The sequence below is a fragment of the Leucoraja erinacea genome, chromosome 26 (assembly GCF_028641065.1).
Source record: "Leucoraja erinacea ecotype New England chromosome 26, Leri_hhj_1, whole genome shotgun sequence".
Classification (NCBI taxonomy): Eukaryota; Metazoa; Chordata; class Chondrichthyes; order Rajiformes; family Rajidae; genus Leucoraja; species Leucoraja erinaceus.
In genome coordinates, this window is record NC_073402.1 from 7,638,243 (window position 1) to 7,657,227 (window position 18,985).

General features: G+C 47.5%; 1 long non-coding RNA gene across 1 annotated transcript; it reads right to left on the bottom strand.

The window, feature by feature from the left end:
* Window positions 1-702: 702 nt before the first annotated feature.
* Window positions 703-12,713, bottom strand: LOC129709618 (uncharacterized). Its single transcript, XR_008725533.1, has 2 exons — window positions 11,862-12,713; window positions 703-1,263 (listed from the first exon to the last, which is right to left on the bottom strand). It is a non-coding gene; the product is annotated as an uncharacterized LOC129709618 (long non-coding RNA).
* Window positions 12,714-18,985: the final 6,272 nt, after the last annotated feature.

The window sequence follows — 18,985 nt, forward strand, 5'->3', positions numbered from 1 at the left end:
GCCAGCACTTTAGGCTTGAGTGACTGAGCTGCCACCCCAAGAATCCATTTGGCCTGCAATGTCCATATAAGCCCTCTGGAAACCAGTCCCTTCATATACCCATACTATCGTTCCCAGCCCCCCCCCCCCCCCCCCCCCCACTGGCCCACAATATTATTGGTGGAGAGGTGGAATATTGTATCGGGGGACCAGCCCTCCCATGTGAACATGGGACCCAACGGGTCCCACTTAGTCTAGTTGTAAATGGAAATAAGGAAATTGTAGACATTTAAAATAATTTATTTACTTCAGTATTTATAGCACAGGAAGGAAAGAGCCTGCCACACATCCTGAGGGACTATCCCTGAACCCTGAATCATTTTCCACCAAATGAATAATCTAAACATATTTATAATAAATAGTAAATAACATTCTGGAAAATCTCCAGCACCAGATGGTTTTCATCCGAAAGTTTGAAAGGAAGTATCTGTGAACGTTGTAGATGACCCAACTATGATCCTTTCTCGAGTTGCTTCTTTAGATTGGAAAATTGGAGAAATTACTGCTACTGGAGAAAGGTGATAGGGGGCAAGCACCAAATCCTGGGGCTATTAGGCTGACAGCTGCTGACAGCAAATTACTGGCGTTTGTAATTACAGATAAAGTAGCAGAACATCTTGAAACATTTCAGATAATCAGAGAGCCAGTGTGGTCTATCGTGTTCTATAATCATAATCATATTTTATTAGCCAAGTATTTCGCAACATACGAGGAATTTGATTTGCCACACAGTCATACTAATAAAAAGCAACAGAACACACAAAATACATTGTAACATGAACATCCACCACAGTGACTTCTCCACACTCTTCACTGTATTGGAAGGCGAAAAAAAGTTCAATCTCTTCCCTTCTTTGTTCTCCAGCAGTCGGGAGCCTTGAGCCTTCTGTTGACGGGATGATCCTGACCCGTAGCCGCGGCGGGCCATCCACATCGGGGGGATCAAACTCCTGCATCGGGGGGATGTCAGCTCCCCCAATTCGGCGAGCTGACCCCGGGTCAGGGGTAGTTGATTCTTCTGTGTTGTTGGAGCTCCCGACTCGGTCTCTACCCGAGACTGAGAGCTCCATGATGTTAAAGTCCGCAGGCTGCGATTGGAGCATCGATCCCAGGCAAGGAATCGGCTACGATGCAAGTCCACGGCCCGCGGTCGGGCTCAAAGTCAGTCCTGAGCAAGGCCTCCAGCTCCATGATGTTAGACCGCAGAGCAACCGGAGATACCACCTGGAAAGCAATCGCAACTCCGGCAAGGTAAGAGGGTTTGAAATAAAGTTTCCCCTGACCCTCTCCCCACCCCCCACATAAAACAAATCAGAGAACATTAACATAAACTTTTGAAACACAATAAAACAATTTAAAAAAAAAAGACAAAGGGCCAGACTGTTGGCGAGGCTGCCATCGCAGCGCCACCCGGTGGAAAGTTCTGACTGAATTTCCTTGAATGGGTGATTAAAGGGATGGACAGGGGTCAGTACGGAGTTCCAGAGCTCATCTGCCATAGTCCCTTATTAAAATCAATGATAATATTCAAATGTATGATGCCGAAAGGAATTGCAGGTGCTGATTTACACCGAATAGGCTGTGGGCTGTGTCTAGAAATCGCACTCACACTAACACAGAAATCGCGACATCGCACTCACACTAACCAACCCCCCAAACACACGGGGGTGGGGGAGGGGGGGGAGAGGGAGATGGGGTGGGGAGAGGGGAGGGTGAGAAGAGGGGAGGGAGGAGAGGAAACGGGGAGAGATTTGGGAGGGAGAGGAGAGTGGGGTAGGGGGAGGGAGGAAGGGCGGTGGGGGGGGGGGAGGGGGGTGGGGAGAAAGGGAAGGAGGGGTGGAGGTGGGGAAGGGGGGGGAGGGAAGGGGAAGGGGGCTGGGGAGAGGGAGGGATGGGAGGAGGGGGAGGAGGGGGGGAGAGGGAGGGGAGAGGGGGTGAGGAGGAGGGAGGAGATGAAGGGAGGGTGAGAGGAGGCGAGGGGGGGGGGAAGAGAGGTGTGGGGGAGAGAGGAGGGAGGCGAGGAGGGAGATAGGGGTAGGGGGTAGAGGGGGGATAGGGAGTGTGGATGGAGGGGGAAGAGGGGAGAGAGGAAGGGGGGGGGGGGGAGAGAAGGGGGTGGGGGAGGGGACGGAAGAAGGGGTGGGGGGAGGGGGAGGGGAGAGGGGTGGGGGGGAGAGAGAGGGGTGGGGGTGGGAGGGGGGAGGGGGAGGGGAAGGAGGGAAGAGGGGGAGGGGGAGGGGGGGGAGGGGGGGAGAGGGGGAGAGGTTTGGGGTGGAGGGGGTGGGGGAGGGGGGGGGGGAGAGGGAAGGGGGTGGGGGGAGGGAGGGGAGTGGATGGGGGGAGGGGGATGGGGGGGGAGGGGGGAGGGAGGGTAGGGATGAGGGGGGGGAGGGAGGATGGAGAGGGGGAGGGGGGAGAGGGGAGGGAGAGGGGGTAGGGTAGGGGGAGAGAGCTGTGGGGGAGGAGGGAGATGGGGTAGGGGAGGGAGGGGGAAGAGTGTGGAGGGGGGGGGAGAGGGGTGGGGGGAGAGAGGAGAAATAGTAGGGAGGGAGAGTTGAAGGGGGAGGGGTAGGGACAGTCCATCTGTTCCCCATTCCCAATCACCCCCAATCCTCTTTCTCTATTCCCACACACGTGATGACGTGCTTCGACACAGGCTGCGGGGGTGGGGGGGAGGGGCTGGGGCTGGCTGAGGCTGGGGCTGCGGGGTTGGTGCAAAGGCATATGTAAATGGATCCATTCCGATTGGACATCTGTGAGCATTGGGCATTGTGACATCACACGATGGAACGTTGCATTGTGACATCACAGGATGGAACGTTCACCAACATTCTATGGGTGAGAAGCTGGTTTTATTTTGAAATTTTGGAGGGGGGGGGGGGGGTGTGGGGGAGAGAAAGATTTTATTAAAAATGTGTTCATAAACACGACAAAATTTAATCAGAAGTGGATACTTGGAATGAAAAGTGAAATCTCTGAAATGGAAAAAATCTGGGCGTTTCTGCGTCTGACGTTGGCGTAGCAACGAATCAAAGGCTGGCAGCCACACAGCCAGACACACACACAGTTTTAATATATTATAGATAGAAGATAGATATAATTGAGAAGGAAGTCATAACTCGTCATTGCCAAACGTTGCACATTAATTAATTAAAGTAATTAGAAAATGAAATCGGGAAAGTAAGCGCCATCTAGTGACCAATGCCCATGTTACACCATGGGCAGCCTATTTCCGTTTTGCAGTCCATTTAAACGATATATTATTCTACCTATATATGTAATATGACTGTAATCATATATAATTAAGTATAATTATATTATATAAAAATATTATGATGAATATAATAGTGAGTGTGTTTTTTAATGACACTGGAGGCTGCAGAATAGCTAGAGAAAGAAAAATCTCATAGTACCTAGGTCTGCATGAACTTCAATTCATAAAATGTCAACCTCTATTTAATGTCAATGAGACTTACACTGTAATTTACTACAATTGATAAGTTATTTCAAGTGGAAGGTCAGGCAGAGGCTACAGAAAAAAAATCTCATAGTTATTAAGTCTGCATGGACTTCAATTCATAACATTTCAACCTCTTCAAACTTAAAGCACATGGTATTGGGGGTTCAGTATTGATGTGGATAGAGAACTGGCTGGCAGACAGGAAGCAAAGAGTAGGAGTAAACGGGTCCTTTTCAGAATGGCAGGCAGTAACTAGTGGGGTACCACAAGGCTCAGTGCTGGGACCCCAGCTATTTACAATATATATTAATGATCTGGATGAGGGAATTGAATGCAACATCTCCAAGTTTGCGGATGACACAAAGCTGGGGGGCAGTGTTAGCTGTGAGGAGGATGCTAGGAGGCTGCAAGGTGACTTGTATAGGTTGGGTGAGTGGGCAAATGCATGGCAGATGCAGTATAATGTGGATAAATGTGAGGTTATCCACTTTGGTGGCAAAAACAGGAAAATAGACTTTTATCTGAATGAAGGCCGATTAGGAAAAGGGGAGATGCAACGAGATCTGGGTGTCATGGTACACCAGTCATTGAAAGTAGGAATGCAGATGCAGCAGGCAGTGAAGAAAGCGAATGGTATGTTAGCATTCATAGCAAAAGGATTTGAGTATAGGAGCAGGGAGGTTCTACTGCAGTTGTACAGGGTCTTGGTGAGACCACACCTGGAGTATTGCGTACAGTTTTGGTCTCCAAATCTGAGGAAGGACATTATTGCCATAGAGGGAGTGCAGAGAAGGTTCACCAGACTGATTACTGGGATGTCAGGACTTTCATATGAAGAAAGACTGGATAGACTCGGTTTGCACACGCTGGAATGCAGAAGATTGAGGGGGGATCTTATAGAAACTTACAAAATTCTTAAGGGGTTGGACAGGCTAGATGCAGGAAGATTATTCCTGATGTTGGGGAAGTCCAGAACTAGGGGTCACAGTTTAAGGATAAGAGGGAAGTCTTTTAGGACAGAGATGAGAAAATCATTTTTTTACACAGAGAGTGGTGAATCTGTGGAATTCTATGCCACAGAAGGTAGTTGAGGCCAGTTCATTGGCTATATTTAAGAGGGAGTTAGATGTGGCCCTTGTGGCTAAAGGGATCAGGGGGTATGGAGAGAAGGCATGGATGGGATACTGAGTTGGATGATCAGCCATGATCATATCGAATGGCGGTGCAGGCTCGAAGGGCCGAATGGCCTACTCCAGCACCTATTTTCTATGTTTCTTAATGTTAATGAGAATAACAATAGGTTACTACCATAGAAAAATTAGTTTAAGTTCACATACCAATTTATTTCTACAGAAACATCAACCATTTCTGACCATTTCTCACTCCAATGAAAGCCTATAAAGTGCGATCAATATCCCTCCGTTTTTTTCCCGTGGTCGAGGCCTGGAAATTGGCTGCTGCGGACGGCACTATGTACAGCTTTTCTCACTAAATTCAATTATCCTGCTGCAAGTTTCCACGACGTATTCCACAGAACTAGAGAGAACCTTCATCGGAATCTCCAGTAAAACAGACATCAGTGAAGTCCTCTCAGCCATGTTATGTGCTCCCTGCCTAGCTAGTCTGAAACAAAGCGCGTGATTGTCCAACTGGCATACAACTCAATGTTAAAAGTGTTTTGATTGGACTAAAAATACCCGATATTTTTCCGTTTTTTCTCTACTTTAATAAAAAATGTGCAAGTCTTGTTCATGACGAGTTTCAGGGGTGATTTATATCATATTTTCACACATGTGAAAATTTCATGTAGTTCTGTGATTTGGGTCATGAAACACTGGAATAAAGCTCCTCGGCCCACAGCCTAGAAGATAGACACAAAAATGCTGGTGTAACTCAGCGGGTCAGGCAGCATCACTGGAGAAAAGGAATACGTGACGTTTTGGGTTGAGTCCTTTGCCAGAAGATGGAGGCGCAGGCAAGCAACGTGAAAACCCGCGTGGCTGTGGTAGCGAGTCCAGGTTAAAACCTGGCCGGAGAGCAGGAGGAATCACAGAGGGGGAGCAGTGAGAGAGGGTGTTGCAGAAATCACGTCGGAGAGATGAGGAGAACTTCATCAAAGTGAGCATTCCTTGATGAGATTGCACAGTGGAGCAGACCTAATGTGCAGGAAGGAGCAGCAAATGCTGTTTGCTGATTGACTCAAAGTGATGGAATAACTCAGCGGGTCAGGCATCATCTCCGGAGAAAATGCCTGAGGGAGTGCCATAGAGGGAGTGCAGAGACGGTTCACCAGACTGATTCCTGGGATGTCAGGACTGTCTTATGAAGAAAGACTGGATAGACTTGGTTTATACTCTCTAGAATTTAGAAGATTGAGAGGGGATCTTATAGAAACTTACAAAATTCTTAAGGGGTTGGACAGGCTAGATGCAGGAAGATTGTTCCCGATGTTGGGGAAGTCCAGGACAAGGGGTCACAGCTTAAGGATAATGGGGAAATCCTTTTTAAAACCGAGATGAGAAGAACTTTTTTTTCACGCAGAGAGTGGTGAATCTCTGGAACTCTCTGCCACAGAGGGTAGTTGAGGCCAGTTCATTGGCTATATTTAAGAGGGAGTTAGATGTGGCCCTTGTGGCTAAGGGGATCAGGGGGTATGGAGAGAAGGCAGGTACGGGATACTGAGTTGGATGATCAGCCATGATCATATTGAATGGCGGTGCAGGCCGAAGGGAAGGGCCGAATGGCCTACTCCTGCACCTAATTTCTATGTTTCTATGTTTCTATGTTTCTAAAAGGAATTGGTGACGTTTCTGGTCAAGACTCATGTATGGACCTGATCCATCTTGTTCACCTGGTTGGAGTGGGCAGCAGACAGTGTGGGTGAAAGGGACGGGGATGGTCATTTTCGGGCACGTGACGTTCTGCAGCAAGTGAGCAGCAGAAGGGTCCAGAGAGGGGCCGTGTGTAGAAGGACGGAGGTCTGGCTCAGAGTGAGGACTCAGTGATAGGTTTGGGGTTAACATGGACCAGTTGGGTTGTGGGAACTGAACTGATCGCTGATGGAGACTACCTGGCCCACAACTCTTTGTTTGTTTCACTTCTGGAAAGTGACTGGGTAAAGTTGACATACACGACCCATCATTCATTGCCCTTGTGAAGATGGTAACCCTGACTGCTGCCTCCCTTCCAAACCCTATCCCGCACACCGTCAATCAAAACCCCCCCCCCCCCACCATCATTCTCACATCCTGTCATAACCCCCCCTTCCTAATCCCCCCCCCCCAGCCGTAACAACCTAAAGCAAACCCCACCCCCCCCAGCCTAGCCCTAAAACTATCCCCAACCCTAGCCCATCATCCCTCCCTCTGTAACCCTAATCCTAATACGACTTTAACCAATAACCACAAATATTAAACTATATCTTCCCTGCAAAGGGAACCAACACAAATTATTTTAACCAGGGGTAGACAACTAGGTGTAATCCTACACTATAATTAAGAACCTTTATAGTACAAGAAAATAAACCATGTTAACACCATTTCAAGTCCTGCACTGTACATGACCCTATGACTAGATATGTTACAATACTCACCTTCAGCGGCGTTGCAGTTCTGCCACTGGCCGTGTGCACGACTTTGGCACCTTTGAGGGGTGAAGGAAGGGGGGGGGGGGGGGGATTAAAATGCCTGTCCGAGATATATTTTCTCGGGCTGCTAGCTGATGCTGAAAAATCGTTCTGACTTGCGTTCTCGGAAGCTTTTTTTTAAAATCGCGGGACAATTTAATCGCTGGAGTAAAATAAAAAAGTGACTTCTAACGCCGTCAAAGCCGACAACGGGACAGATCTCACGTAGGGGACAAAAAATAATGTAAGTTGTGTATTTTACATATAGACTTGCTTCTTAGGATGACTTTAATCAAAATTTCCTTGGCGAAAATGTGATTATGTAAATATACGAACTGGCAGTGTTTTTCCTGCCGATATGGGGTTTAAATTCACTGCAACCACAACGTTCTAATCGATCGCGTTCCACAAAAAACCCACCCGCAAGATGATTTAAATGGCCATTAGTTTACGGGAATTAAACATTAAATTCCTTCCATTTGGCCTATAAATTCATGACAATGAGATTTAAAAATCGTGTTATATTGTGAATTCTTGTGTGAATGTTATTTGGACACTTAGGCTATTTAAAAATGTTAATATTTTCTTAAGAAATGGATAGATCTTTATATTCTTCACTCTGTGCTTTTCCCTCCACCTGAGTTTGGCTTGATTGGTTTCCATATAGTCTATGATTGGACAGCATACAAAACAATCCTTTCACAGTTTTGGCTTTTTCTCGTCCCCCCCCACCCCCCTGCCCATATCCCCCCCCCATATCTCCCCCATATACCCCACATATACCCCCTCCCCCCACCCCCCCCCCCATATCCACCCCCCCCCCTCACTTCTATTTTTCAGTCAGAAGAAGCGTTCTGATCCGAAACGTCACCTATTGCTTTTCCCCAGAGATTCTGCCTGTCCCACTGAGTTACTACAACACTTTGTGTCTATTTTCGGTATAAACCAACATCCGCAATTCCTTCCTACACGATCCTTTCACTGTACCTCGGTACTCGTGACAGTAATAAACTCGATACAATAATAAATCTTTATTAACTCAATGTCAGTTTCCATACTGAGCCAGGCGCAGACACCGGAGTTGAGTGTGCCGGGACTGAATTTGCAGAAATGTAGTGCCCGCACACCAAGGAGACATACAGTATGGAAACAGGCCCTTCATTCCAACTTGCCCATGCTACCAAGATGCCCTATTTACTATAGTTCCATCTGTACACATTTGGCCCATCTCCCTTTAAACCTTTCCTATCCATGTACCTGTCCAAATGTCTTTTAACTGTTGATATAGTACCTGCTTCAACTACCTCTGGCAGCTTGTTTCATACACCCAACACTGCTGTGAAAGGCTGGTATTTCTGAACGGTGGAAGCCTGAAGCACACATTCTAACTCTGCAGGTATTTCCCTCTCTCCCCTTGCACCGGGGTCTGGCACGGTCCACCGCCCACATAAGGGGCAACCTGCTGCCACTTTATTTCACATTTTATCCCTTGCCTTGCAAACCAGGCTCACAGATATCGCAGGGTGGTGGGCAATGTCTCGCTGATGTTGAAAGGAGCTCTCTGTTGGAGAAGATTGGCCCATGTGTGAACCAGATGTTGCCATTTGAAGGACAAGCTGAACAGCCAGGGAACAGTCTCATCACAATTTTCTGTCTGAATAGTGAGTCATAGAGTTATACAGCAACAAAACCGACCCTCCAGAGGTACCTTCCCATACCGACCAAGTTGCCTACTTGAGCTAGTCCCATTTGCCTGTTTGGCCCATATCCCTCTAAACCTTACCTATCTGTGTACCTGTCAAGATGATTTTTAACATTGTAATTGAATGTTTCTGTACCATTTCCTCTGGCAACTAGTTCCATGCACCCACCACACTTTGTGCAAACAAATTGCATAGTGCTGGAGTAACTCAGTTGGTCAGGCAGCATCCGTGGAGGGAATAGACAGGCGATCCTTCTTCAGTCTGAAGTTCCTCCAGCATTTTGCGATTTGCTCAAGATTTCAGCATCTGCAGTTCCTTGTCTCCACAATCTGTGTGAAAATGTTGTTGCTCGCAGACCTATTTAAATCTTTCGCCTCTCAGCTTAAAACTATGCCTCTAGTTTTAGCTTCCCTTCCCCTGGAAAAAGACTGTGACCATTTACCTTATCTAAGCCGCTCCTGATTTTATAAATCTCCATAAGGTAGGTATGTTACAAAACTTACCTTCAGCGGCGCTGCAGTTCTGTCACTGCCCGTGTGCGCGACTTTGGCGCCTTTGAGAGGGGAGCAGGTTTAAAATGCCGTTTTTTCCCAGCCTGTTCAAATCGATTTTTGTCAGGCTGTTTAGATGCTGAAGAATAATCGCTCTGACATTGGTTTTATTACGGTTTTTTTTAAACTGCACTGGATATATTTTAAAAGCAGGAGTAATTTAAAAATCAACTTCTAAATCCGTCAACACCGACAACGGGGACGGATTTCACGTACGGGACAGGTAAAGGAAAGCCGTTTATTTTACATATAAACGTGCTTCTTAGGATGCCTTTAATCAAAATTTTACGTTGTGAAAAGGTGATTTAGGACCCATACGAACCGGCAGTATTTTTCCTGCCGATATGGGGTTTAAATTCACAACAACCGCAACGTTCCAAACGATCGCGTTCCACAAAATCTCACTCGCAAGATGATTTAAATATCCATTAATTTACGGGAATTAATCACAAAATTCCTTCCATTTGACCTATAAATTCATGACAATGAGATTTAAAAATCATGTTATATTGTGAATTCTTGTGTGAATGTTATTTGGATACTTAGGCTATTTAAAAGTGTTAACCTTTTCTTAAGAAATCCATAGATGTTTAGATCTAGTAATTGCATTTTGTAATTAGCTGCAATTAGGTAACTAACTAATTATATGCTTTAATTTCAGGTCATCCAAGTAAGATTGTTTCATATTTGTTTCAGAATGCTTCAATCTATAAAAACTGAAAATTTCATTCAGTTCTCTTAATTTTTTAAGAAAGTTATGGGCTTTTGACTGTCCTTGATCATAGCTTTTGAGTTAAGTCAATGGAAAAGCAATAGGGAACAAGATGCTAATTTCCGAGTATGAAAATGGCCATAACGTTTTTTAATACTGAAGATATGAAAGTGAATTAGGTGTCAAATTAAAATGCTTTTTATGCTTTATCTGATGGGATAAATTGCAGACTTGATTTTTAAAATCTCAAAATGTTGTAACATTGCTACATAAGGTCACCACTTAGCCTCCTATGCTCTGGACGAAAGAAGCCCCAACCTATCCTTATCAAACTTCAGTCCTGGTAACATCCTTGTGAATCTTTTCTGAACCCTTTCCAAGTTATTGACATCCATCCTGTAACTGGGCCACATCCCTAGTTCTCCAACACCCCAGCTTTCCCTCCATCTCCATCCCTCCCCCACCAGAGTTCTCCGACTAGTTTCACTCTTCCTGATTAATTTTACTGACTCTATGCCTCTTTGTCACATCCTCAGCCAACAACGAGCCATTCTACATTTCCTGAATCATCGTCTGCTTTGATCTGTTGTTTTCACACCTTACCCTTCCATATCTCTAATTTCCCTATCCCCTGAATCTCAGTCTAAAGAAGTGTCTCGACCCAAAACGTCATCCATTCCTTCCCTCCAGAGATGCTGCCTGCCCTGCTGAGTTACTCCAGCATCTTGTGTCTATCCACATAACCTGTGAGATGTTCAAAGGTAATGTTTCCTGCTGTTGCCTTGAACAATGCCACTTGCATTCACTCGATCAGAGAGTTTACCGAGGTTCCTACCACATTTCATTGCTGCTCAGGCTAACATCTTGCAGGTTTGATGAAGGGTCCCTCATCAGAACCATTTCTCCCTCCACAGATGCAGCCTGACCTGTTTTGCAGGTCAAAGCTCGGCAAATGATAGATAAATAATACCCCCACCAAAGTGTGCACCTATTTCTCCCACTATCCTAGCCCAGCTACCCTGCTCTGCACCCCTCCTTCATACACTCATCTCCCACTCTGTTATTCCCCCTATTTCCCCTCCACCCTGATCTCTTCCACCTACAGAATATCCCACCCTTTAACTTTCACTCTACGCTCCTAATCAGGCACCATTTTGTTTCCATTTAATCTCTGGCCTTTGTCACTTACACCACCCAACTGCCAATCCAAACCCTCCCTCCCACCTCTATCCACCTCTCACTCACCAAGTTTTGTCCTGCCACCACGGTCTCTCTTTTCCAGCTTTCTCCCCTTCGAAGAAGGGTCTTGACCCAAAATGCCACCTGTCCATTCCCTCCGCAGATGCTGCCTGACCTGCTGCGTTCCTCCAGCACTTTGCGTTTTGCTCAAGATTCCAGCATCTGCAATTCCTCGTGCCTCGGGGGAAGTAATGTGATGACTTCCGGGAAGTGAAGAAACTGGTTGGAAAATCAGGAAGGGAAAGGTAACGAAATATCACACAGTGGTTGTGTGGAATGAGTTGCCGGAGGAGGTAGTTCAGGCAGGTACTATCACAATGTTTAAAAGACATTTGGACAGGTACGTGGATAGGAAAGGTTTAGAGGGATATGGGCCAAACGCAGGCAGGTGGGACTGGTGTTTATGGGGCATCTTGGCCGGTCTGGGCAAGTTGGGCTGAAGGGCCTGTTTCCATGCTGTAAGACTCTGTGACTGTTACTCCTCAGCCGTTGACAACTTCAACTAGTTAACCTTTGAGCAGACAGCGCCCACCTTTTCCTCACTCAGGCTTTATATGCTGAAGGAATGTGCTGAGTAAATATGCTTTCTCTTAGTTTATAATGCTGTGGTAACAAGCTGTAGGCATAAGAAGGTTTGAGGCATCATCAGCAGCTTAAAGTACATAGTTGACCGGCCTTGTGGCTGCACGACAAGAGACTGCATTGTGTGAGGAGAGGGGAAGCAATGTCCTCTGATCTCTGTACAGCGACTGATGGAGGAAATGATGTGATCAGCGGTCAGGCTGGGAGGCCCCCTCTGGGCCAGCTTCAGCAAGTATCTAACTTGATGCAGGAGGGATAACTAATGCTTGAGATCATGCAGGCACAGAGGCCCACAGGTTAGTGCGGCTCTCTCACAGCCCTAGCGATCGCGGTTTTATTTTAGATTTAGATTTTAGAGATACTGCGTTGAAACAGGCCCTTCGGCCCACCGAGTCCATGCCGACCAGTGATCCCCATAAACTAGTTCTATCCAACAGACTGGAGACAATTTACAGAAAGCCAATTAACCTGCACGTCTTTGGGATGTGGGAGGAAACCGGAGCACCCGGATAAAAAACCCAGGCGGTCACAGGGAGGGGCCGGGTACTTTTCGGCGCTGCCGTTCCAGCGCCGCCGTTTCGGTGCCTCCGTTTTTGAGGGTTAGGGTTAGGTCGAATACTTATCGGCGCTGCAAATACTTATTAGCGCAGTCAGTGCTAATGCTACATACATATGACAAAATAAATTCAAGAGCATGCTGTAGTGTGAATAGAAAACATATTCAATGAAACGCAGGTCAGTAAATTTTGATGAACTTTCTAAAACGTTAAAACCCCCCATCGGCCATCCCTCATGAAAAGCAGTCCTGTATGTGAACCCTAACCCTAACCCTAACCCTCCAAAATGAAACGGAGGCGCCGAAACGACAGCGCCGAAACAGCGGCGACAAAAGGTACCATTCCGACAGGGAGAACGTAAAAACTCCGTACAGACAGCCCCCTTATTCAAGATTGAATCCGTGTGTTTGGTGCTGTAAGGCAGCAACTCTACCGCTGCGCCCATTCATGAAGGCATTAGTCTTCATTGGGAAGGGTATGGAGTGCAAAGGCTGGCACGTCAGATGACATTGCTGAGACCACATGATGTGCAGTTCTAGTCACCCAGCCACTGGATGGATGTCATTAAGTTGGAAAAGGTGCAGAAGAGATTCAACAAGGCTTTAAACTGGGATAACGGGCTTGATTTATAAGGAGAGGTTGGATAGGCTGTGGACTTTTATCTTTGGAGTATAACAGAGCTGCCGACTCTCACGCATTGAGCGTGAGACTCACGCATTTCGCCCAATTCTCACGCTCTCACGCTGATCACAGAATTTCTCATGCTCTGTCATGAGAAATTATGTGATCAATGAGAATTTCAAAACTAATATCAACTGCTTGTGTGCAGGTCTGTTGACAAGACAGCAGCACTCTTATTCTCTGTTATTCTCACTTGGCCGCACCGTCACACACCTCCAAAGCATGTCCCCATGCAAATTTACATTGAAAGACATGGACCGGGCAGTGAATGAGTGTCACCCAGCGCAGCAAGTGAGGCCATGTCCTACTGCCGGCGGCAGTCGGAATTTAAGGATTTGCAGGAAGCAGCTGACATGGGCAGGAGAGGTGTTTCATTATCTCCGGCTTTGGCTGAGGCGCTGCTGTGCTCTGAGCAACCTGGTCTTGGGTGTTGGAGAGCCGGGGCAGAGGGAGGTATGGAAGCAGAAGCAGCGGTGGGGGAAGATGCGGACGGGGAGTCGGGGCTGGCGACTGTTTGCCGGGCTGGCGAGTGTTTGCCGGGCTGGCGAGTCGCTCACTGCAGCTCCAGCCATGGAGCAGCCTCAGTGCAAGTCCTGGGCCGTCGGCGGCATCAGAAGCATTGCGCCGCAGCCGTCAGAGTCTCTGTGCCGAATTCGCCCTGGTGACCGGCATGGACCACGCTGCGGCTCAGTGCAAACAGTGACTGCTGGAAGTAGGTACTAAGCATGGGTAGAAGCGGTGGAAGACAGTGGCCTTCAAATGGGGGTGGTTGGAGAAAGCATCCTGCTTGCCTGCTAGATTGCAGGAAAAATGTTCAGAACCAGCGGTCACAGTTTAAGAATAAGGGGGGGGGGGGGCATTTAGAACTGAAATGAGGACAAACTTTCTTCACCCAGAGAATTGCGAATCTGTGGAATTCTCTGCCACAGGAGCCAGTGGAGGCCAATTCACTGGATGTTTTCAAGTGAGAGTTACATTTGGGGCTAGCAAAATCAAGGGAAATGGAGAAAAAACAGGAAAGAGATACTGATTTTAGATGAACAGCCATGATCATATTGAATGGCAGTGCTGGCTCGAAGGGCCGAATGGCCTATTCCTGCACATATTTTCTATGTTTCTATGCTTAGGTTTCTGGCAATAAAACTCGACCACTTGATTTTGAAGCATTCATGCAAGGTAGTCATAGAGTGATACAGTGTGAAAACAGGCCCTTCGGCGCAACTTGCCCACACCCGCAAACATGTCCCAGCTACACATGTCCCATCCCCGCACTCGCAACAAGGGCAGAGTCCCCCTGGTCCTCACCTTTCACCCCACCAGCCGGCAAATACAACACATAATCCTCCGCCATTTCCGCCACCTCCAACGTGACCCCACCACTCGCCACATCTTCCCATCTCCCCCTATGTCTGCCTTCCACAAAGACCGCTCCCTCCGCAACTCCCTTGTCAATTTTTCCCTTCCTTCCCGTACCACCCCCTCCCCGGGCACTTTCCGTTGCAACCGCAAGAAATGCAACACCTGTCCCTTCACCTCCTCTCTCAACTCCATTCAAGGTCCCAAGCAGTCGTTCCAGGTGCGACAAAGGTTCACCTGTATCTCCTCCAACCTCATCTACTGCATCCGCTGCTCTAGATGTCAGCTAATTTACATCAGGGAGACTAAGCGGAGGTTGGGCGATCGTTTCGCCGAACACCTCCGCTCGGTCCACAATAACCAACCTGACCTCCCGGTGGCTCAGCACTTCAACTCCCCCTCCCATTCTCAATCCGACCTCTCTGTCCTGGGTCTCCTCCATTGCCAGAGGGAGCAACACTGGAAATTGAAAGAACAGCACCTCATATTCCGCCTGGGCAGCTTGCGTCCTGATGGCATGAACGTTGAATTCTCCCAATTTTGCTAGCCCTTGCTGTCTCCTCCCCTTCGTTAACCCTCGAACTGTCTCCTCCCATCCCCCTGCCCTCAGGCTCCTCCTCCTCCCTTTTTCCTTCCTTCTCCCCCCCACCCCTCATCAGTCTGAAGAAGGGTTTCGGCCAGAAACATCGCCTATTTCCTCCATAGATGCTGCTGCACCTGCTGAGTTTCTCCAGCAATTTTGTGTACCTTGTCCCAGCTACACTACCTGCTTTTGGTCCATATCCTTCCAAACCTGTCCTATCCATGTATTAGTCTAACTGTTTATTAAATGTTGGGATAGTCCCTGCCTCAGCTACCTCCTCTGGCAGCTTGTTCCATACACCCACTACCCTTTGTGTGGTAAAAGTTACCCCTTAAAGAGTCACCTCTTAAAAATACTTCAAACAAAAAACATTTAAATCAGACTTCTACAATGCACTAAAACATGATTTGAATACATCAAATTTCAAAATGTCCCTCCCCTGCCTCGCCAGGTACCAAGGCCAGTGATCAGTGATCCCTCCCCCCCCCCCCCCCCCCCCCCCCCCCCCCCCACCCCCTCAGCCCCCCCCCCACGGCCCCCGGTTCAGAGAGCATTGCCAGATGTGAGCGGGGAACTGAGGCCTGTTTTTAATTCAGGGTGATGGGGAGAAGGCAGAAGAATGGGGTTGAGAGGGAAAGATAGATCAGCCATGATTGAATGGCGTAGTAGACATGATGGGCCGAGTGGCATAATTCTGCTCCGACAACATGACCTTAGGTCCCCTGACGTACCCGCCGCTCCACTGGTGCGGAGATAGACAGGAAGTTGCGGAGTTCAAGTTCCTGATCACACCTTCTCTGCTGTTAAATCAACTCTCCGCCTCCTGGTCCTGGGAGAAAGTTGCTGAACATTCTGTGCCCTGTAAACACTCCACAGAACACAAACAATTGACTTTGATCTGGCTACGGACAAGGATCAGCAGTTTTTGGGAGTTTTTACGCTGCTAAAAGTTAACTTTAATTGCTGCAAGGCTTTGCTGGTGAGGCAAAACTCACAGCCTTCAGGGCTACTGCCCTCAGCAGTGTACGACTTATTTATAGTTCCAACCAGTGCCCTGTGGCTATTTTACTGCCCCCCCCCTTCCAAGAACATTTGTTACTTCATTTTTTTCCCCCATTCACAGTTCATACCTAACCCAAAGACCACTTGTGTTTAATCTTTGTCTGATTAATTGGGCAGACTGAGTCATAGACATGGAGTTGGCTGTGGCTTCATGTAGAAGGCAATCCTCAGTCAGATGACCACACTGTTGCAAACAGTGGAGTCCTGGACGTACATTTTAAAATGAAAAAAATAAACTATATTCATATTAAAATTCAGTGGTACTAGTTTCACTGTCATCCTGTTGAGTTTCACTGTGTGTATATAACACGTTATCACCTACCCCATAGCCCACAATGCACCATTTGGTCCATACTTCTATTTGGTCTATGTACCTTCTATATATCTCTCGTTTCCCACTCCCCTGACTCTCATTCTGAAGAAGGGTCTCGACCCGAAACGTCACGTGTCCTTCTCTCCAGAGATGCTGCCTGTCCCGCTGAGTTACTCCAGCATTTTGTCTGTCCTCTGTGTAAATCAGCATCTACTTTGCTTCCCTCTCACCTGCTTAACATGTGCAGGTTGGTTGATTGATTGGCCCAAGTGTAGGGGACAATATGATGGCAACTGGGAAATCGGATTGATGGATTGCACTGAGAGCTGCCATTGACATGATGGACCAAATGGCCTTATATATTTAGGTTTAAGCAGATTATTGTCATATGTACTGAGATACAGAGAAAAGCTTTTGTTTGCATGCTATATAATCAAATCAGACAATACTAAACATGAATACAATCTATTCAAATTCAAGTACAATAGGTAGCATGAAGAGATAACCATCAGGGTGCAGAATATAGTTCTCAGCACAAAGTAACAGTTCCATAGACAAAGAGCTACGTCTGCAATGGTGGAAGAGGTGAATCAGACAGTGGCTTTGCTTATGGAAGGGCCGTTCAGCAGCCCCTCGAGGAAACCCAGGCGGTCACTGGGAGAACGTGCAAACTCCACACAGGCAGCTGCCAAGGACAGGATCAAAGCTGGGTCTCTGGCGCTGTGAGGCAGCAGCTCTACCAACTGCTCCACCGTGCTGCTAATGTAGGTTCCCTCACTTAGTGCGAGTTGATGAGTGATCTGCCGGGAAGGGTGGGGAAGGAGCAGATCTTGGCAGAGATCGATCTGTAGTCCCTGCTCCTGGAAGCTCATAAACCTGATGTGGAAGGTCAACAGCTGTGTGCAGGTGATTCCTTCCTGCAGTTCTCCCCTGAGTCCATACATCTCTGCTAGGATCAGCAATGTCTCAGCCAAAGCTGAACAGCACCGTTTGTAAAGGCCCACTGTAGTTTCCGCAGACACAAACTGCTGTAATCACTCGGACTCCTCCAGCCACCAGTGGCTGTGTTACAGGTCAGCAAAGCTGTTGCAGGTACAATTTTGTTAATAGATCACTAGAACTATAAGTGGACAGTGTCTACACAGACAGAGCAACTCTTTGGTGGCTGAAGGAGGCCCTGGTGTTGATTTTCCCTCCAGCTGATATCAGGGAGATCCCACAGTCAGACTATCTCCTTCCTTGGAGAGCCAGCATTACAACATCTCTCAGGGGAAACAAAAGACTCGTGACCTTTCAGCTCTGCCGGCCCCCCAACCAACACATTATGGCCATTCAGCGATGTGTCCCAACTCTGGAAGGAGATGTGAGGTCAAGATAGATCAGTGTCCCAAATGAGAAATCCTCAGTCCAGAGGCAACTGATCCTCCTTGGCAACCATCAGGAGCCAAAGTTGGAAGGGACGTTACCCTCTGGGAAGGCAGGGTGGACAAGGAGGGAGAAGGGGAAGCCAACTCCACTGGAGTCCTGGGTAAGAAGGGTTTTGGCCCGAAACGTTGCCTATTTCCTTCGCTCCATAGATGCCGCTGCACCCGCTGAGTTTCTCCAGCTTTTTTGTGTTTCCACTGGAGGCCTGTTGTTGATAAAACCCCAGTCGTGACCAACATTCTGGTTCATCAGAGACAAACACGGGTTTTGTGGCAACACCCCCAAACCAGGCCTTGGATTGATAACTTCATCCATGAAGGCATCGATAGATAATTTTATCCATGAAAACCTATCGCACAATTCAGGGATACACCAATGTCATGCTGCTGCCAAATATATTTCAGAGTAACTGTGCTGTTTTCTAAACATCCCTTTTATTTGCATGGGTGCCATGGTGACGCAGCGATAGATTTGCTGCCTAATAGCGTCAGAGTCCCGGGTTCAATCCTGACTACAGGTGCTGTTTGTACGGAGTGTGTACGTTCTCCCTGTGACCTGTGTGGGTTTTCTCCGGATGCACCAGATTCCTCCCACACTCCAAAGACGTACAGATTTGTATGTTAATTCGCTTCTGTTAATTGTAAAATGTCCCTAGAGTGTAGGATAGTGCTAGTGTTTGGGGTGATCACTGGTTGGCGCAGACTCGATGGGCCAAAGGGCCCGTTTCCATGCCGTATCTCTTAATGTCTTCTGACCTTTGTTGCCCAAACCTCTAACAATCAAAAAAGTGCAGATGCTAAAAATCTGACATAAACACAGAACATGCTGGAAACCCCTCAGTGGGGAATGTAGCATCTGTGGAGAAAGAAACAGTCATCGTTTTGAGTCGAGCACTCTTCTATTTGGAATTGGAGTTAAACATTTTTTTTAATCTCTAACCTTTTTTCTATCAGTGGCTCTCCAGGCCACGGGCTGGTGCTGGAGGCAGATACAATCGTGGCGTTTAAGAGGCTATTGGAAAGGCACATGGATATGCAGGAGATGGAGGGATAGGGATCGCGTGCAGACACATGAGATTAGTCTAGCATGGCATCATG